This window comes from Acanthochromis polyacanthus, chromosome 5 (genome assembly GCF_021347895.1).
Source record: "Acanthochromis polyacanthus isolate Apoly-LR-REF ecotype Palm Island chromosome 5, KAUST_Apoly_ChrSc, whole genome shotgun sequence".
NCBI classification, from domain to species: domain Eukaryota; kingdom Metazoa; phylum Chordata; class Actinopteri; family Pomacentridae; genus Acanthochromis; species Acanthochromis polyacanthus.
In genome coordinates this window covers 39226026-39248170 of record NC_067117.1, presented here as the reverse complement: position 1 = coordinate 39248170, position 22145 = coordinate 39226026, and the positions used below count along the sequence as shown (strand labels likewise).

General features: G+C 39.9%; 1 protein-coding gene across 4 annotated transcripts in view; it reads left to right on the top strand.

Moving 5' to 3' along the window:
• Positions 1 to 12670: 12670 nt before the first annotated feature.
• fhit (fragile histidine triad diadenosine triphosphatase) overlaps positions 12671 to 22145 on the top strand; it is a 332178-nt gene continuing 322703 nt past the window's right edge. For 2 of the 4 annotated variants that reach the window (XM_051948100.1, XM_051948103.1), the window contains exon 1: positions 12671 to 12713. The gene's annotated coding sequence lies outside the window, so the exon portion shown is untranslated. The remainder of the gene's footprint in view (positions 12714 to 22145) is intronic. The other 2 variants (XM_051948102.1, XM_051948101.1) reach the window with 2 other exon arrangements.

Genomic DNA, 22145 nt, shown 5'->3' with positions numbered 1-22145 from the left:
TTATGTTTCTGTAAAAATTAATCTGCCAGTATGTGGAAGTTCTTAAATCAAAATATATTTAATGTTAAAATATAATTTTGGTTGTTATCCATTAATTTTTAAATTTACTGTTTTGCAAATCATCAGAAAATATAGTAAAGCATATTATCATTTTTGATTGAGATACCAAATTTACAGTTACTTGTATTCCTGAACAACAACAACAAAAAGGTTTTGTGGTTGTATGTTTTTCTTACATAATTTCTCACTTCTCAGAGAATTCCAATGTGTTGGCTCAAATTTGTGCATAAATATGTGGATTCAGTTTGAAATTCCTCTCTCCAGTTCAAAATGGTGAAGCGTACAGAAGGAGAAAGACAGAGTCTGAAATAAAGCACTTCATAATGTTGGATGGTCTTTGAGACAAATAGGGCAAGACAAAGTCTTCTCACAGTGTAGTCAAGTATGGCTTGGACTCAATTGCAGAGATGCAGATGCAGATGTCAGGCATCTCAAGATCTGAAGTACTACAGACAGATGGAAGATCATTGCTGATATTCAGGCAAAGATTAATGCTTCTAGATCAGAATCTAAGAAAATCTCCAGAATGACCAGAAGCAGACAACTGAAGGAACAAGGCTTAAAGAGAAGAATCACTGCTAAGAAGCCATTATTGAGGCCTGCAAGCATCCAACAATGCCTAAAATTTGCCAGGAAGCCCAACCACTGGACTGTAGATGACTGGAAGAAGGTACTCTGGACAGATGAGTCCAAGTCTGAACTCTTTGGTCAGCATCGGCGTGTTTAGGTCTGCAGAAAAGCTGAAGAACATTTTGATCCAAGATACATTGTACCCACAGTGAAACACGGTAGAGATTCCATTATGGTATGGGGTTCCATTTGTGGAAACGGCATGGGCAAATTAGTTCAAATCGATGGTATCATGAGCAAGAAGGTCTACCACAACATCTAGGTGCATCATGGAATCCCTTCTGGATTAAACATGATTGGTCTTGAGTTCATATACTGAGAAGACAATGACCCCAAGCTTATTTCAAAGCTGTGCAGAGACTACTTGACCAAGAAAAAGGAATCTGGAGTACTGGGACAGGTGGACTGGCAAAGTCAAAGTCCAGACTGGAATGAACAGATCAGAGATTTATTGAATTCAAAACTAGATTGCACAAAAGTTTCATCCAAAGCAAGTCTCTGGGAACAGCTAGAAACTATCTGGAACTCAATAACTAAAGAGACTGTAGAAAAGTCCACAAAAGCAATGGCAGCGAGAATGCAAGCTGTTATAAGGGTCAAAGGAGGTCATACAAAATATTAAGATTTTTGGTTAATATAAGAACTACACACGTGGACAAAATTGTTGGTACCCCTCAGTTAAAGAAGGAAAAACCCACAATTCTCACTGAAATCACTTGAAACTCACAAAAGTAACAATAAATAAAAATTTATTGAAAATTAAATAATCAAAAACAGCCATTACTTTTGAATTGTTGATTAACATAATTATTTAAAAAAACAAACTAATGAAATAGGGCTGGACAAAAATGATGGTACCCATAACTTAATATTTTGTTGCACAACCTTTTGAGGCAATCACTGCAATTAAACGATTTCTGTATTTGTCAATGAGCGTTCTGCAGCTGTCAACAGGTATTTTGGCCCACTCCTCATGAGCAAACAGCTCCAGTTGTCTCAGGTTTGATGGGTGTCTTCTCCAAATGGCATGTTTCAGCTCCTTCCACATATGTTCAATGGGATTCAGATCTGGGCTCATAGAAGGCCACTTTAGAATAGTCCAACGCTTTTCTCTCAGCCATTCTTGGGTGTTTTTGGCTGTGTGTTTTGGATCGTTGTCCTGTTGGAAGACCCATGACCTGCGACTGAGACCAAGCTTTCTGACACTAGGCAGCACATTTCTCTCCAGAATGCCTTGATAGTCTTCAGATTTCATCGTACCTTGCACACTTTCAAGACACCCTGTGCCAGATGCAGCAAAGCAGCCCCAAAACATTACTGAGCCTCCTCCATGTTTCACCGTAGGGACAGTGTTCTTTTCTTCGTATGCTTGGTTTTTGAGTCTATGAACATAGAGTTGATGTGCCTTACCAAAAAGCTCCAGTTTGGTCTCATCTGTCCAAAGGACATTCTCCCAGAAGCTTTGTGGCTTGTCAACATGCATTTTTGCAAATTCCAGTCTGGCTTTTTTATGAGTTTTTTTCAGCAGTGGTGTCCTCCTTGGTCGTCTCCCATGAAGTCCACTTTGGCTCAAACAACGACGAATGGTGCGATCTGACACTGATGTACCTTGGCCTTGGAGTTCACCTTTAATTTCTTTGGAGGTTGCTCTGGGCTCTTTGGATACAATTCCAACGATCCGTCTCTTCAATTTGTCATCAATTTTCCTCTTGCGGCCACGTCCAGGGAGGTTGGCTACTGTCCCGTGGGTCTTGAACTTCTGAATAATATGAGCCACTGTTGTCACAGGAACTTCAAGCTGTTTAGAGATGGTCTTATAGCCTTTACCTTTAAGATGTTTGTCTATCATTTTTTTTCGGATGTCCTGGGACAATTCTCTCCTTCGCTTTCTGTTGTCCATGTTCAGTGTGGTACACACCTTTTCACCAAACAGCAGGGTGACTACTTGTCTCCCTTTAAATAGGCAGACTGACTGATTATGAGTTTGGAAACACCTGTGATGTCAATTAAATGACACACCTGAGTTAATCATGTCACTCTGGTCAAATAGTTTTCAATCTTTTATAGAGGTACCATCATTTTTGTCCAGGCCTGTTTCATTAGTTTGTTTTTTTAAATAATTATGTTAATCAACAATTCAAAAGTAATGGCTGTTTTTGATTATTTAATTTTCAATAAATTTTTATTTATTGTTACTTTTGTGAGTTTCAAGTGATTTCAGTGAGAATTGTGGGTTTTTCCTTCTTTAACTGAGGGGTACCAACAATTTTGTCCACGTGTGTATTTAGTTGTTCCAGTATGCTATTTGCCTAATAAAAATGATGCAATTTTTGGTTTGCAATAAGTTTTTGACAGATTTCTTAAATATTTTTCTCATTTCTTTGACAGGTGGTTATTTGTAAGACTGCTCTTCTTATCGTCATATTCTTTGTAGCTCTCACCTAAAAGAACCTGTTTAATGAGGTTGGATGCACACATTTGATCCACTTTGTGTTGAATAACAGTCACGTGACATGTTAAACACATGCTTTTTTGTGAACGCACACAGAGTGTGAAGCAGAATGTCAGGATTCTGCATTTGTTGTTATCTTTTCCTGTTTTTTCCTTTTGTGTTCTGGTCTCTCTGTCTCCCTCTGTCTGTTGCTTTCTGCTTTCTCTGTTTTCGGTCATTGATTGATGTCACCTGACACAATCATCTCAGATTCATCTCACCTGTTTCCCCTCTGTATTTAAGCCCGGCCATTGTTCTCAGTGGTGGCTGGCTCATTCGTCTAAGACTCACCTCGTTCCCGTCTCTGCTCCCGCCTTTCCCCTGGATTATCTGCTCACAGGATGACTCTGTTTTTCCCCCGGTTATAGACTGCATTTTGGACTCAGTGATTCTCATTTGGCCTTCAGTTAGTCGTTCCTGGTTTGTTAGTATTTTTCCTCTGTTTTGTAGTTTGCTGCTGTTTAGTTCGAGAAGCCATCTCAGTCTTGTTTTCAGTTAGTTGTTTATTTTAATAAACCTTTTTTCATAAAGTAAGGCCGACTGTCTCTTGTCTGCATTTGGGTTCTCCATACTCCACAGCCCTGACACAGAAGGCCTGAGATAACAAGTTTTAGTTTTTGTCCAGCAATGTTACACAAAGTCCTGCCCAGCGAAAGGTTCTGCAAAATTTGGAATTTGCAATTAAAAAAAAAAAAAAAAAACAGAACAGTGGTTTAAGAAAGTTGCATCAACAAGGACCCAAAAATATTTTTATTCCAAGGGAAAAACCATTTTGCTAATAGAATGGGCAATGAAACAGTTAAAGCAACTCCTGAACTAGTAACATTCTCACTAGCCTTAACTGTAATGTGGGTTTACCGTGAGGCAGCAATTAGTATAAAAGACCAACATGGGTATAAAAGCTGAAGTCAAAGTGCAAGTGCTCTAAACCTGCATTCTTTCTCACAGCCAACAAGGTTGATTTTACTTGCAAAAGGAGTCTGATTGTTTAGAAGTCTATGAGCATGTTTTTCACAGAGACTACATCCATCTTGTAAGGCTAAACTGCTTATCATTGGTAGCAGGGATGTGATTTTTCTGCGAATTCGCGGAATTCCGCTTTTTTTCAGGGATGGGAATTTACCGCGGATCCGCAGATTTCTGCCGATTTCATTTCAAGTTTGAACACTTTATTGTTGCTGATACTCCGCGCGAAGGTAACGACGTTAACGATAGCTTGTTAATGGTAACGACGTTAACGATAGCTTGTAAACGGCCCAGCGATTGGAAGTCGCTGCCCCCCCGTCAACAACTTTCCGCTGGAATCAGAACTTGCTGATCCCATCCCTGTGGTAGGTGCAACAAGCACACATCCATTAGTATTTAGATCATGTCTACACAGAGCTATTGCATGAACATTAGCAGAGCAGCAGCAGTAGTTTTTGACTTCTCGAGTTCCTTCACCTGGGTGCATGTACACTCGAGCTGGCAGAATGGCTTTGAGCGATGAGGAGCCATAATTGTCAAAGGCAATTAAATGGCCACCTCTCTCTCACCAATGTTGCCCTAAATCAGATACAGTAACTATGAAAGCTCCAGGTTGTTGTTTGCCTAGTTGGTCCAACAGGAGCACCTCTAGCACTGGTTCTCTGAATATGTGCCTGCTGGTAAAACAAAATTGTAATAATGATGTCAGCTGATTTTACTGAGTTCTGTTTTTTGATTAAAAACTGTGAATTCTATAAAATACCAACAGCAGGAACTGTTGCTGTAGGGTTTTGCTGTGAGCACCCCAATAAACTCAACTGTATTAAGTTGTCACAGAATAATAAAAAAAAAAAAAATGAAATGCCACTATTGGGAAACGGTAATATCCGTTAAGTTTTTGTGAACTAATTCTTGGAACTTTTGACCTGATCATGATGATAGTTTATGGGAAATCTTTTACAGCAAATAAATATCCGTAACAAATTTCATGACCAACTTGCCGGCAGTTGCCAAATGATCTTTTTCTCTAACAAGTGACAGACTCGCCACCTATATCCTCTACAGCTAATAGGATCTCAGAGTACTTTACACTTGTGGAAAAAATGGAAAGTATGTACCCTTTATAGCCTTATATGCACTACAATCTTTTGATAGATCAGAATAGTGATCATACTTCAAAGATTCAGATAAAGTGTTGTGAATCAATCAATTGCCATTCAGATGTGAGAAAGGAGAAGTTATGAATAGTTGTGCATTTCTCACATCTGAATGGCAATTGATTAATTGACCGACGTCTCTTATTGCTGCTTGTCAGACAATGAAAGCCCCCCCACCTTCATGGCAATAAATGTATGGCTGATATAAAAAGGTTTCATAAACTAAGCAGCTGTTAAGGTTTGGTGCTATCTTACACTCATTTAGGCAGTTACAAAATCATCCTTGCCTGTAAAACTCTATAAATGAATAGGGTTGTTCATGTGCAGTGTGACGGCCATCATGTGCAGCTCTGCATGGAGTTAGATATGTGCTACTGACATGGCATTTTTCTATTGCAGTCTCAGATCAGAATGTTGATGCATTGCCACACACTTCTATTAGGATTGTGGGGTGTGGAGAACCCAGGTGCAGACATAACTGAAAGGCAACCGGGCATAATTAAAAGGATTTATTAACAAAATCAAAAATCACTACAAACTGAAAGCGGGACTGAAGTGGACACAAAAAAAACAAAAACAAAACTAGACGGTGGCAAACAACAAGGCTTAAAAGGTACTTGCATACGGAGAAACAAACAACTAAGGCAAGAGCAAACTGAAGTCCAACAAACTACTGAGTCCAAGAGGGGGTAAATCCAGATAAAGGTGCAAAGTGAAGAAGTCCAACAAACTGATGTAATCCAAAGGGGTAGGGAAGGTGGGGAGTGGAGTCTGAAGCAGCATGTAGAGCCAGCTACGCACCAGCAAAGACTGAGGGGAAATGGCAGAGCTTAAATAGCAGGGAAGGGGACCAGGTGGATTGAATTGAGCTGATTGCAACAGGTGAGAGTGATGAAGTAATGAGGTGACAGAGCCAGGGGGCGAGCAACTGGGAGAGAGACAGAAGGGGAAGACAACAGACAGAGGGAGACAAGAGACACACACAGAAGGGCAAAAATGAGAAAAGGAAGGAAAGGTGGAGAAAAAGGGCAAAAGCAGGACCATAACCATAACAACTTCAAAGAGAGACTGAATATTAGAACATTTGGAATGGGGCTATGTAGATTTTTTTCATTCTTAGCATTATTTGACGGATTCATATCAAGGAGTAGGACTGTATACACACGTGGACAAAATTGTTGGTACCCCTCAGTTAAAGAAGGAAAAACCCACAATTCTCACTGAAATCACTTGAAACTCACAAAAGTAACAATAAATAAAAATTTATTGAAAATTAAATAATCAAAAACAGCCATCACTTTTGAATTGTTGATTAACATAATTATTTAAAAAAACAAACTAATGAAATAGGGCTGGACAAAAATGATGGTACCCATAACTTAATATTTTGTTGCACAACCTTTTGAGGCAATCACTGCAATTAAACGATTTCTGTATTTGTCAATGAGCGTTCTGCAGCTGTCAACAGGTATTTTGGCCCACTCCTCATGAGCAAACAGCTCCAGTTGTCTCAGGTTTGATGGGTGTCTTCTCCAAATGGCATGTTTCAGCTCCTTCCACATATGTTCAATGGGATTCAGATCTGGGCTCATAGAAGGCCACTTTAGAATAGTCCAACGCTTTTCTCTCAGCCATTCTTGGGTGTTTTTGGCTGTGTGTTTTGGATGGTTGTCCTGTTGGAAGACCCATGACCTGCGACTGAGACCAAGCTTTCTGACACTAGGCAGCACATTTCTCTCCAGAATGCCTTGATAGTCTTCAGATTTCATCGTACCTTGCACACTTTCAAGACACCCTGTGCCAGATGCAGCAAAGCAGCCCCAAAACATTACTGAGCCTCCTCCATGTTTCACCGTCGGGACAGTGTTCTTTTCTTCGTATGCTTGGTTTTTGAGTCTATGAACATAGAGTTGATGTGCCTTACCAAAAGCTCCAGTTTGGTCTCATCTGTCCAAAGGACATTCTCCCAGAAGCTTTGTGGCTTGTCAACATGCATTTTTGCAAATTCCAGTCTGGCTTTTTTATGAGTTTTTTTCAGCAGTGGTGTCCTCCTTGGTCGTCTCCCATGAAGTCCACTTTGGCTCAAACAACGACGAATGGTGCGATCTGACACTGATGTACCTTGGCCTTGGAGTTCACCTTTAATTTCTTTGGAGGTTGCTCTGGGCTCTTTGGATACAATTCCAACGATCCGTCTCTTCAATTTGTCATCAATTTTCCTCTTGCGGCCACGTCCAGGGAGGTTGGCTACTGTCCCGTGGGTCTTGAACTTCTGAATAATATGAGCCACTGTTGTCACAGGAACTTCAAGCTGTTTAGAGATGGTCTTATAGCCTTTACCTTTAAGATGTTTGTCTATCATTTTTTTTCGGATGTCCTGGGACAATTCTCTCCTTCGCTTTCTGTTGTCCATGTTCAGTGTGGTACACACCTTTTCACCAAACAGCAGGGTGACTACTTGTCTCCCTTTAAATAGGCAGACTGACTGATTATGAGTTTGGAAACACCTGTGATGTCAATTAAATGACACACCTGAATTAATCATGTCACTCTGGTCAAATAGTTTTCAATCTTTTATAGAGGTACCATCATTTTTGTCCAGGCCTGTTTCATTAGTTTGTTTTTTTTAATAATTATGTTATCAACAATTCAAAAGTAATGGCTGTTTTTGATTATTTAATTTTCAATAAATTTTTATTTATTGTTACTTTTGTGAGTTTCAAGTGACTTCAGTGAGAATTGTGGGTTTTTCCTTCTTTAACTGAGGGGTACCAACAATTTTGTCCACGTGTGTATGTTTGTGCCAAGACTGATACAATAATAGATAGCTACCCATCAGGTAATCTTTTTCACTTGGCTGATGTTCAACTTTACCTAGCTGCTGTTGTAATAGTAACATAGATTTTAGGTGACTGCAGCATAGTGGAGCAGATAACTAAAAAAAAATCCTTCAAATCGTGACACAAGCATGAAATTTTGCACAGATACCCTCCTGGATATACTCTTTCAGATTAGGGTCCTGGCCACGTGAAAATTCAAGATTGCGACCTTTTTTCAAGATGGCCGCCATCAGTATCTGGCAATATCACACTGAGACCATATATCTGTTGAAATAAACATGCTTTGTCCATTTAAATGAACTTTAAATCATGGGATTGTGATCATGAACTGTTTCCCACAATCTACCATGTCATTCAAGATTTAAACAAAGAAGACCTCCAAGTCCAACCTAAACTATCAGAGCTTGGAGAGCCCAGATCTGCCTGCTCCGTATTCAGCCACAGACCAACGGTGGCACTGGGCACAGCCCAGTTATCATGGGGCCACCAAACCAGGCGAACCTGGCTCCAGCCCCAGAGAAAATGAAGAAGAGAAGAAAATGTTGTTCTGTTATGCGCAATCAGCGAAGATATCCAACAACAAAAAAAATTAATTGCAGAAAATGTACCTTCAAATCTAGACTTGTGGTCAGATATCTGGCATGCGAAATGTGACTGGTCCTTCTGAACATAGGTTGCTTTCAACAAGGTATGCAACCAATTCTGAAATCACCATTGGATACACATCTGGTTGTGACTTAGTGTCACGTTTCTCAAGGTTCCTCAGGTGCGCCCTTTCCCTGTTGTAGAGGGCCCGAAGGCAAACATTATGGTACTTGAACTCCTGTGCAATGACATCACCACCAGTCAATCTTGCAAGAAGCTTACCATCACCAAGCATCACTGCAATGTCGCGCAGCCTCTTGTCTTGGCCCGTTGTACTGGCCTTTCTGAGGTCTGATGCAGGTGCCACTTTCACAGAAAATGCATGTCTGACTGTCATGACTTTTTCGCCGCAGTTTTGACTGACAAGCTCCAGTCTCAGTTTCACTGGTTTGACTACTGGAATGGCGCTTTTGTGCCCGTTGCAATTTAGTGTTGTTGAACAACAAGCGACGGCTCACATGGTATTTTGCCATATTTTTCCTGAGTGTGGCTTCTATGCCATCACCTTCATCCAGCCTCGCTGGATCTATTCTCAATGGCATGTCATTGATTTCACTGAACATGGGAATGTTCCTTGCCAGCATTTTGTATCCATCATGTTCTGGGGCATGATGACTCGGAGTGGATGTCAGGCCCTCACGTCTTTTGTCCTTCTGGCAAAGGCAACACAAGCTCCAATTTGTTTTCCGATTGACAGATATCACATTCGCTTCTGCCATGATGTCTCTTGATTAAGGCCGAGGGGCTATCCTTTTACCACCCTAATCAAATTGTGCACACATTACTGTATGGGATTCAACTAGGTTCGGTTGCCCTACACCTAGCCCGATCATTCATCCAGTGCCATTTAAGTCCCGTGTGATCTGTACACCATCCGGGTAAGTACATGAACATTTGGTGAGACATGCATAGCCCCCTTACCCTTGGCTCGGTTCTCCCACGCTGGCACATCCTGTCAATTCAGGTGCGACTCTCTAACTCGTATCTAATAACTAAAAAACTACAGTTTAGTAGCTACATGATATGGGGCTGTTAGAAAGCATTTGGGACACTAAACTATGCATATACTACTACAACTAGTCTAATACTGCAGTGTTAGTAAAGCTAGATCAGTTGACACTGAACCCCATGCCGAGTTACACAGCAGTGATTGACACCAGTGTGCCCTGGTTGTGTGCTGACAATCACTCTTTTGTTTTTTGTTTTCATTTGCAATCACAGTCACAACTGTAGTTTATAAAAAACGGTTGAATGGGATCTGCACCACACCAACCAAGATCCACATCCAGAAACGATTGCATGTGTGTGTGTTAAATATGCTCAATTTACAATGGATAAATCATAATTTTCAAGGAGTAGCAGCCATTTTGGGCACCACATTGATGGCTAACCTTTTTAAATTTATATCAGAGACAACAAAATCTGTAAAATTAGCATATAAGAGCATAAACATGGTTCACTTGGAAAATTAAATTAAGAAAAGAGGGAAAATAACAAAAAATTGTCACATTCGGACAGCCATCTTGGAAAATGGTGGCCATCTTGAATTTTTGGCGTGGCCAGGACCCTTTTCTAAAAGAGAGGACATTAAAGCATATTTGTGGAGAATTTCATGCTTGTGTCACCATTTGAAGGATTCTTATGAAATATGCAATTAACCGCTGCACTAGTAGTAGTGTTGTCCGTACTAACATTTGGTTCACTTATTGTTACTCCTCCAAGGAACACAGCGAAGCTATGTGGCTATCCCTGTTGGTTTGTCTGTCTGTGTCTATTCTCAACTTTACTCAAAAACGGACTCCAACGGATTCAGATGAGATTTTCAGGGAAGGTCAGAAATGACACAAGGACCAACTGATTAGATTTTGACAGTGATGCAGATTATAGTCTGGATCCAGAGATTTGTTCAAGTTTTCTGAATCATTGCGAAATAGCAGCAAGATGTCACTGTCACTATGACTACAAGTGAACACTGTGTTGATTGCCTGCTGACAATCACATGAATGTGATCCTACTATAAATCCATGGCTGTGGACTTATCGGGACTTATCCATAGGAAATTATACAATAATTTATTATTTTTTTAAAATGCTACAATTCTGACAATGCCATATGGGGGAATTGAACAGCCTTGGCAGAGTACTGCGCTCTTTGAGTGCTTTTCTAGTTATAAATTTGATGTGAAGTCCATATGAGAATCAGTCTCCAAATAAAGCACAGAGTTTAATGTGTGCTGTTAATACTCACCTTCAGTGGAAACTACACTAAACCATGGCAAAATGTGACTCCCAGATTAACTTGCGATGCATCTGTACCTCGCTTTAGTTTGACAGAAATGTCAGCAGTGTCAAAATGTATTCAAAGATTAGTGGAATTAAACAGGATTTTGTGAGTTATTTCTGTTATTTCTTACATTTGAGGAGCTGTTACTGATTCTTTTTGTTTGTTTGTTTTTTTGTTGGTGGTGTTGTTTTTTATCCAGGCATGAATTCTTTTAAAATTTGCAAAGGGCTTCAGAACCACTTAATCCTCATTAGGGTCCTCAGGTGTTTTATTAATAAAATCAGCATGCATTTTGAAATTAGTGTTAATTTAAACATCTCAGTATATTAATATTTTATCTTAAATAACATCCATCCATCATCTATACACCACTTATCCTCGCTGCATCATTTGACTTGTGTGCTCATTCAGCAGTAGTGGGAGGGTTAGTATGACAGATTCTGATGGAAATACATATCCTCTGCTGGAAGTGAACTAAGATGGCAGTGCATTATGAAGGGTGAAAAATTAATCAAAAATCATCACCAATCATTGTCCTGGGACTATAGATCGTCACACAAGGTGTCAAAGAAATGTGGTCAGTCTAACATTTTGTGTATACTGTTGAGATTACATCAGGGATTGATGGACTGACAGAATTTAAGTTAAACATCAAACTAATACATGAGTTTTTGTTTGTGTTGAAGGAATTTTAACATGAAATCAGAGGTACAACAAAAACACAAATGTACATAACAGGCTTTTTCTTGACAGCAGACTTTAAAACAGGCAGGTTAGAGGCTCACACACAGGACAACCAAGACACAGCACACAGTTATTTTCAATGCAACAATGATTTATTTTCAGTCACTTACTAACTCCAGCTATATGTACATATGAAGCTAAAATAAAGACAATATAAGTTGTCATTGAAATATAAGAATGTCTTTGAAAAATATATTTGTGACTGGAATAAAAAGGGGAAAAGTGGAGAGGGATGTTGCCAGCTAGATGGAACAAGGATGGAAGGAGGGCATGGCATAAAACATAATGAAATCAGTATTTATGATATCTAGCTTTTATAGAAATTAATAAAATAACAATGAATAATAGAATATGTTTATGGACAGGAAAGAGTTGCATTGTCACTGCAAGCCACTATCTCTGATCAGACCGAAACTCAGGTAGTTTTTACTTTATCTGTACCAGATATTCAACCACAACTTGTTACGAGTTTTAAATATGCTCAAAAATGTAAGAAAACATTTTTTTAAAAAAATCTTGAAGAGTTTAATTACTTTGATTGCTATTTGTGACTGGTGTTTTTTATTTATTTGCAATGTGTTTGTTATACAAATTGTCTATTTGCTTAAATTTCCGTTAATTCATTCCATTCCACTATACATTTTCTTGTGCGCAGATCTCTCGAAAAAGCCCATTTGACGTTTCCTAACATAAAGGATAAAATAACGTTGAAGTTACAGACCTTTGAATTAACACCATTCTTTCCTATCTACCTTAAACGCAACTCAAACCCTGTCTTTTTTCTACTCTGGTACTTGTAGTTTTTTTTAAACGTGGTGCTGCCGTGCTAGTCTTACGACAGCGGGTATATAAAACTACATTTCCCATAATGCAAGCGCACCGAGACTGAGGTAGAAGGTAAGCGTATACAACACGTATTAGCTGTTTTACCGTACTGCTACAAAGTTCTATAATAAGCGTGACCGACTATAAAGTTGTAAGGATTCATGTTCATGAAACTCCAACTCCGCATTAACAGAGCAACAAGCATGCGCACTGGCTTTTCTCTGCTGCACGTGGTAACATGCGCATCTGCGGGTATAGCAGTCACTTTAAACGTCCCCCTTCTGCCTGGCTCGTTGTCACGTTTCGTGATGTAAAACTCTCTTGTTCTGGTGAAAACGGTGACGACATTATTGAAAAGTTACTCGCTGTGTCCAATCAGAGCTTAGGCATCTATATCGTCACCCTTTGGCCGACAGGAGTTAGGTGTAGCCGGCTGGCAGGTGTTGGGATCGACATGGTTTTGTCTGGAGTGCTGCCTTCGCGAGCGGCACGGTGGAGGACTGGCTACCACTGCGACCTCGCTGAAGGTCCTGTATTCAGATTCTGGCCTGGGATCTTTCTGCGTGGGGTTTACATGTTCTCCTTGTGCAACGTGGGTTCTCACCGGGTTCTCCTGCTTCCTCCCACATTTCAAAAAATGCTGAGGTTAATTGGTGATTCTGAATTGTGAATGTGAGTGTGATTGTTTGTCTTGTGATAGACTGGTTACCTGTCCAGGTGAACCCTGCCTTCACCCTTGCTGTCCTGGGACAGACTCCAGCCCCCATACAGAGGATTTAGTGGTGTATAGAAAATGGATGGATGGATGTATGTCAGTCAAGATAATATACGCTTGCCTTCTCAGATGTTGATGTTCTCTGGGTGATTCAGATTGCTTTGTCTCTTCTGCTCTGCTTGTCTTTTTTCTGTGTATTTGCTGTTTTCCTGCCACTACTTGCCTCTCTCTGTGGAAATGCAGGGCCGTGCAGAGACCTTTGGAGGAGCAGGTGCTCAAAGTTTAAAAGGGGCACATGGAGCACACCTGAATTGTAGGAACCCATATTCATACAGAATGTAACATGGAAGCAGTGGCATAATGGTTAAGTCTCTGGACTATTGATCAGAAGGTCAGTGGTTCAAACTCTGATGTCCATCAGGCCTTGTAAGTTCTTATTTTTAAGTTGAATTTCGATCACCATTAGACACCGCACTGTTTAACTGTGACTACTCTTCCTGGAGTCCCTGCTTTTAAATTTCATACCTTTGCTGTTTTGTTTGTCCCCCAACAGCCAAGAGCTGTTTGTTAAATTGGACAAAATAATTTATTTTGACTATTATATGTGGATTTGTTTGGGCTGACACTCTCCCCCTGTACTGGCCCAACGTAAAGTAGGAAATTCATTCATGATTATAAGATCTGTACAGATCGGTGAAAATGTAAGGGGGAAAAACCGGAACCTTTGAGCCCTACAGTGAGGGGATCTGGAGGGCATTTTGCAGTCATTGTTTGGGACCCTTTGTGGGAATGGTCACTGCAAATCAATACGTTGTTTGACTGATCAGCTTTATGTGATGAAACATTTTTATCCTGATGTTGGTGGTTTCTTCTAAGCTTACGATGCCTCCATCCATAGGGCACAAGGACTCACTGGATGGAGTATTTACATAGTTCATGTGCATAGCAAGCTGCTAGATCCTATTTAGATTAATGTGGTAAAAGATATTCAGATCTGAACAAAGTGGAATCAGTGCACGTTTGACATTGCTTTCAATTTTTAAAAAATAACTTAAAAAGAAACACTGAGTTGTAAGGCTTGCATTTGCATTACATTTTATATTATTCATGTTTAAATACAGGGTGGGCCAAAGTCGACTTACAGTTGTTTCACATTTTAGATCTACTTTATCCAAACCAGTATCCCATATCCCTTATTTGCATATTGGGAATATTTTTAAGCTATTTCTTCCAATTTTGGTTCAGATAAATAAGTGTTTTTTTTTAACAGGGATTGTGAGCAAGAATATGGTCGAGATGTATTAATTTGTGACACCAGGGATCACCTCTGAGCCCCTTCTTGTTTGCTATGGTGATGGACAGGATGGCAGACGAGGTTAGACAGGAGTCTCCATGGACTATGATGTTTGCAGATGATTTGTGATCTGTAGTGAGAGCAGGGAACAGGTGGAGGAGAAGCTAGAGGCGTGGAGGTTTGCCCTGGAAAGGAGAGGAATGAAGGTTAGCCGCAGCAAGACGGAGTATCTGTGTGTGAATGAGAGGGACCCAAGTGGAAGAGTGAGATTACAGGGAGAAGAGATCAAGAAGGTGGAGGATTTTAAGTACTTAGGGTCAACAGTACAGAGCAATGGAGAGTGTGGAAAAGAGGTGAAGAAGCGTGTACAGGCAGGCTGGAACGGCTGGAGAAAAGTGTCGGGTGTGATCGAAGAGTTTCAGCTAAAATGAAAGGAAAGGTTTACAAAACTGTGGTGAGAGATGTTGTTTGGTGTGGAGACAGTGTCCCTGAGGAAAAGACAGGAGGCAGAGCTGGAGGGAGCAGAACTGAAGATGCTGAGGTTCTCTTTGGGAGTGACCAGGATGGATAGGATCAGGAATGAGTACATCAGACGGACAGCACATGTTAGAGGCTTTGGAGATAAAGTCAGAGAGGCCAGACTGAGATGGTTCAGACATGTCCAGAGGAGAGAGAGTGAATATATTGGTAGAAGGATGCTGAGTTTCCCACTGCCAGGGAGGAGGCCTAGAGGAAGACCAAAGAGGAGGTTTATGGATGTGGTTAAAGAGGACATGAAGGTAGTTGGTGTGAGAGAAGAAGATGCAGCAGACAGGGTTAGATGGAGGCAATTGATTCGCTGTGGCGACCCCTGAAGGGAAAAGCCGAAAGGAAAAGAAGAAGAAGAGTGAGCAAGTGAATGTGAGTGTGATTGTTTGTCTGTATATGTAGCCCTGCGACAGACTGGTGACCTGTCCAGGGTGTCCCCTGCCTTCACCCGAGTCAGCTGAGATAGGCTTCAGCCCCTCCGTGACCCTAGTGAGGATAAAGTGGTGTATGGAGAATGGATGGATTGTGAGCATTGGCAAACAAATTAAATCAAGAGCAAAGAAAGTGGATACTAAAGCTGCAATGTTCCCTCAAATTTTTCATGAGTCTGAGTAAACGCACAAACTCCCTGAACGGTTCCTTGGACCACTGTGGTCACGCCAGCATCACATCCATCCAAGTTACATGGTTTATTAAAAGGATGAAATTACAGCATCAGGGTTCCCATTCTTTCCCGAAATGATTTTCCAGGACTTTTCCAGGACATTTCCAGTACAGACACAAGCTATCACATCATCCACGAATATGTTCCTGTCCCCCTCATTCTTTGGAACTATTCTTTACTACAGCTGTAACTTGCATTTACCCAGATTGTTTCTATATTTATTACTCAGACATTTGATATACATCTATGGCTATAATTTAGCTATGAAAAATAATTATGGCAAATGTATCATAGAATAATGCAAACAACCACAGATTACAGCGTAACAGTTCACTGGCATGACAAACTGGAGTTAAAGTGTTCAACTGGGTAATTTCCAACTCTACTTTCTCTGTTGCAGTTGATTTTGTAATATTAGGATATTTTCAATAAATCACTGACCAATTTCCTTTGTTTCATATCAGTTTATTGCTTAACTCAGATTTTCTGCACATCTGGCACCTGCATTTCTCAAACATAAAATCAATCACTGCCAATATACCCAATGAAATAATAAATATAGATAAAATAAATATGAATATGACTTAAATATCAAAATAAAACTTTATCCTGCAGTGGAATAAGGTCAATATAAAACAAAGTCAATCTAATAACAAGGCTCCTCAAAAAAGTTGCTCACTTATTTTAGCTTCTTGACACTCTCTTGCAGGCTTTCCAGTCTTTGTGCTAGAGCATCCAGCTCTTCCTTTTTCTTTGCTACACTTCTCCGATATGTGTTTGATTTAGTTAGCAATGTGAAGTCCTGTTTTTTTTTTTTTCTGCATTTACTGCCATTTCATCTGCCTCTTTCTGCATCATCTCACTGCTTTTCATTATTCTTCTCTGTTTTGCTTCCACATCTTCTATTTCTTGGTGGAGCTCCTTTCTTTTCTTCTCGTTTGAAGTTTGTTCTTTTTTCTTTTGGCTTGCAGGACTCACTAACTTTTTTTCTGAGGAGCGCATTGGCCCCTAACTTAAAATTTTTGGAGTGCAAGCAGAAAATTTAGGGGCGCACACCAAATTCGACTTGCAAAGTAAATATTCACAAACTATGTCTTCAATTCACATTTTATAGTGCAGCAGTTGACAACATAACAAGAAAAGCAATCAGAGAGCGCAGTACTCTGGCAAGGCTGCTCAGTTGATGTATAATTTCCGAAAGATGAAAACTTCAATAAAAATGACCTTGTGCTGAGTACAGGCATGTGTCATGCATGTGCACATTATGTATTTATACCAAGTCACATGTAAATTACTCTTATAAAGGTCTTCTGATCAATTCATCACTTTTTGCAAGCCTTTGTTTCGCTAGTGTTAAAAATAACCTTTCTCTTCAGGCTTTTATTTTGAAGGCGTATTTTTTTAATGCTATGGGCTTTTATTTTGAAAACATTTCAGTGGCACAGGAAGTGTTTCTCTAAGACGAGGTTTCTTGACATGACAAAGACGCTGCTGAAAAGTCCAAAAATTCACATAAAGACGAAAGAAAACTGTTCCACGCTTTTGCTGTCTAGCAAAGGATGTGTCTAAACTTAGAAGCAGCTGGAATGGAGACAAGAAAGGAGTGACGGACAGGAAGGTGAATTTGTGTTCAAAATAAGGCTGAATAAAGGCTTTGTGAAACATCAGGAGCTTCACCGTCATTCGCCCCCCGCTGTCACACACTGGCCCGCCTTCTTCTTCGTTGGTGTCCGTCTCTTTACTTCTTCTTTTGGAGTTCATGTTGGTTGGCAAACAGCTCATTTGTGCATGACTGTCTACTGGGCTGAAGTGTGGAGCAGACGTTTGTCAGTAACAAAAAATATTCAATAGTAATTTAAAAAATTGCAAATTTACTTGTTGCACATGCGCGAGTAGATGAAAAAATGACTCGCACTTGCTCAAATTTTGGTTGCAAAATGTGACCATTTAGTCGCAGTCTGGAGCCCTGGCTTGTAGCACATTGCCTGCCTTACAACGATGGGAAAGAGGCATCGTTTATGTTTTGACAACCTACAGCGCCCTCCATAATTATTGGCACCCCTGGTTAAGATGTGTTCTTTAGCTTCTAATAAATTCATTTTTTTTTCTAAATAATTTAGGACCACATTGAAAAAAAAAAGAGGAAAATCCAACCTTTAATTCAAGTGCATTTATTCAGTGGGGAAAAAAATCTCACATTAAGAAATAATTCTTCTACATTAAATCATGTGTGCCACAATTGTTAGCACCCCTGATGTTAATACTTTGTACAACCCCCTTTTTGCCACAAAACAGCACCTAATCTTCTCCTATAATACATTTTTCAACCATTTTCAGCATGAAAGTATGCTTCTGCAATAAAAGTTGAATTTATTTTAAGGCTTTCAACACATCTTAAGCAGGGGTGCCAATAATTATGGAGGGCGCTGTGTATCTGAGTTTTTGATGCCAGAAGTCCAAATCTGTGAATATCTTTCCAACTTTACAGAACTTGGGGCCACTACCACTCAAGGAGTGGTATGTTTAATTCTGAAAAAAATATTTAGCCATACTTAAAGCTTTAAGTGCTTTATTAACACAAAATCAAAAAATGTAATATTGTTTTATGATCATAGGTTCTGTCTGGAAAGAAGTGGCATCATTTTAAACAGTGAAACCATACTAATGAAATGTAATGACCAACCAGTGTGCAATACTGGATTCTGCAAAAACATAAACAACTGAATGCAGAATACTGTACAAAGAAATTCTGCAGATGTTTTTTTCATCTAAATCTTAACACAGTCATAATAATAATAATAATAATAATAATAATGGATTAGATTTATATAGTGCTTTTCAAGGCACTCAAAGAGCTTCACAATGGATCCATTATTCATTCACTCACACATTCTCACTCTGGTGGTGGTAAGCTACATTTGTAGCCACAGCTGCCGTGGGGCAGACTGACGGAAGCATGGCTGCCATCCGCGCCTACGGCCCCTCCGACCACCACCAACATTCACACACCAATGTGAGAGCAGCACTGGAGGCAAGGCGGGTGAAGTGTCATGCCCAAGGACACAACAGCACATGACTAACAAATGCATCTATTTTCACATATAATGGCAAATTTTGTTAATACACGACTTTATTAGTTAAAGTATGTATGCTTTAAGTTTAGCTGTGGATGTGCAGTAACCAAAATATCTCACTCTTTCTGTGTTAGTGCTGGGAAGTTTGGCTCTTTTCAGAGAGCGGGCGCTTTTGGCTCCCAAATGCCTCCTAATTTAGTATTATTTGTAGTCTCATATTTTAGCCCTTCCTGGCAAATATGAATATTTGTGTTTTGATAAACCATTTTTCATTCAGTGTTTTTATGCCTTATAATTGCCTTATTTTGTGCATTTGTTCTGTTGCAAAAGCAGGCATTCTTACTTTTCTTTAGTATTTTAATCAAACTTTTTTGTACAAAAAAAAAAGAACAAATGAACAAAACACTGCACACAAAAGCACAAAGCAGAACCAGGACAGAAACAGAAACAAACTTCAGTCTAATGTCTTCAGTGCAGGTTGGCATTAAGAAAAATCAGATACCTGAGCTTGGATGGGCTGATCTGATTTGTTCTTTCAGTCAGTATCTGTCTTGCTTTTGAGGAGATTCTCTCACTTGGAACAGACATTATCACAATACACAGTCTCTATCACCTTTACAAGACGGGAAGACTGAGGCTTTGGCCTGCCGCCAGGGGTGGAGTCATCTGCCCATTGGATGAGGGGCTCCTCAAGATGAGATCTCACCTCCATTACAGCATCAGCTGTAGGATTTCTCCTTGCAGCATCTCCTGTAGCGCTTTCATCAAAGAGCCTCCACACAGCAGATGTTTGTGGCTCCTCCTCCACTTGGCCCTCTGTGGTGGTGGTGGCTGGTTGCTGGGGGTACATTTTGGTGCTGCTGCACTTGGTCGCTGTAGTGCCTCAACAGCTCTGTTGTCACTGAAGGCAAGCTTCTTAAACCTGGCATCCAGTAACATTGTTTCTGTGAGGACAGTGTTAAACTCCATACAGAGAAATTTTCAGTCTACGGCTGAACAAAGAGCCGCAACCAGTTCTCTCACTTTCTGCACAGTCACTGTCTGCTGGTGTTGGGCTGTCATCTGCTGCAGACCTTTGCGCAGCAGGAGCATTTTGGACGCTGTGACATTGCTGAAAGAATGAAAACAGCAACATTTAAAATGAGGCTTTTTTGTAAATAAAATTATGTGCATTACTTCTTTTAACAATTTAGTTTTATGTATTGTTTGTATTGTTTTTGCAATGTACAATAGTGACTTAATAGCAGCAGAGAAAAAACTGTTTTCTAAGGGACCTATATGCACTTATTTCCACAGTCACCTCCTCAAATAGTTGCAGGACAGTGGCACGCTCTTGTTTGGGCATTCGTTAAGGTAACTCCATCCCAAGTCCCTAATCTAAAGTGCAAAATTCTGTGCGGACAAAAGTTGTTTGAAACTTAAATCTCACCGGATTTTTTATAAACTGGGCACTCCTCCATATACATTACACTTGTCAGTGTGTCGCGAAACCATTCAGAAAGTTGTCCTCTTAGGTAGGGTGTTGAAATGTGTGTCCCCAAGGATCATTTCAGACTTTTATCAGAAAATCCTCCATCAGTTCATGACCTAAAGCACAAATGTGTTCTGCAGCATCTCAATGACCCAAAGCACACAAGCAAGTCCACCTCTGAGTGGCTCATAAAGAACAAAATTAAGGTTTTGAAGGTTGTGAAAATCTGGACTTCAATCCAGTTGAGATGCTGTGACATTACCTTAAAAGGACAGTTCATGCTCATAAACCATCTCATCTGACAAAATTAAAACAATTCTGTAGGGAAGAATGGGCCAAAATTCTTCTATGGTGATGTTAAAGACTGATCACAAGCTATCGCAAATATTTAACTGCAGTTGTTTCTGCTAAGGGATGAACCAGTTATTAAGTTTAGGGGGATAGTTGCTTTTTCACAGAGGGCTTTATGCAAGTTTTTGATAAATCTTTGATAAAATTCTTCATTTATTTATATAATTTGATAATGGCATTTTGTAGTTTATTTCTTTTTAGTATTAAAATGAGATGGAAGAACTGGAACATTTAAGTGCGAGGAATATGCATCAATTGAAGATATCTGGAAGGATGCAAACAATTTTTCACATCACTGTAATTTGAAAATATATTTATTTTTGTATAATTTCGGTAACTTTTGGAAAAGTCATAAAAAATCATACTGAAAAGATGACATTTGGAATGTTTTTATGGCTATCAAATGTCAGAATGGGTCATATTTTACCCAAAGAGTGTATAACCGTTGCACACTGTTACAGAACCATTTGCACAGGGATACGTACTTGTGCAACTAACTTGCATACCACTGCACAGTTCTAATTTGAGAATCTTTTAAATCAGTTGTTTCATCAATGTGACAGGGTTTCTATTCACATTTACGATTCACTTTAGATACTATTACTGCACTTTCACTGTGCTATGCTTTAATTCCACACATATACAGTGCCTTGTGAAAGTATTCGGCCCCCTTGAACTTTTCAACCTTTCGCCACATTTCAGGCTTCAAACATAAAGATATAAAATTTTAATTTTTTGTCAAGAATCAACAACAAGTGGGACACAATCGTGAAGTGGAACGAAATTTATTGGATATTTTATACTTTTTTAACAAATAAAAACCTGAAAAGTGGGGCGTGCAGTGTTATTCGGCCCCCTTGCATTAATACTTTGTAGCGCCACCTTTTGCTACAATTTCCGCTGCAAGTCGCTTGGGGTATGTCTCTATCAGTTTTGCACATCGAGAGACTGAAATTCTTGCCCATTCTTCCTTGCAAAACAGCTCGAGCTCAGTGAGGTTGGATGGAGAGCGCTTGTGAACAGCAGTCTTCAGCTCTGCCCACAGATTCTCCATTGGATTCAGGTCTGGACTTTGACTTGGCCATTCTAACACCTGGATACGTTTATTTGTGAACCATTCCATTGTAGATTTGGCTTTATGTTTTGGATCATTGTCCTGTTGGAAGATAAATCTCCGTCCCAGTCTCAGGTCTTTTGCAGACTCCAACAGGTTTTCTTCCAGAATGCTCCTGTATTTGGCTCCATTCATCTTCCCATCAATTTTTACCATCTTCCCTGTCCCTGCTGAAGAAAAGCAGGCCCAAACCATGAGGTTGCCACCACCATGTTTGACAGTGGGGATGGTGTGTTCAGGGTGATGAGCTGTGTTGCTTTTACGCCAAACATATCGTTTTGCACTGTGGCCAA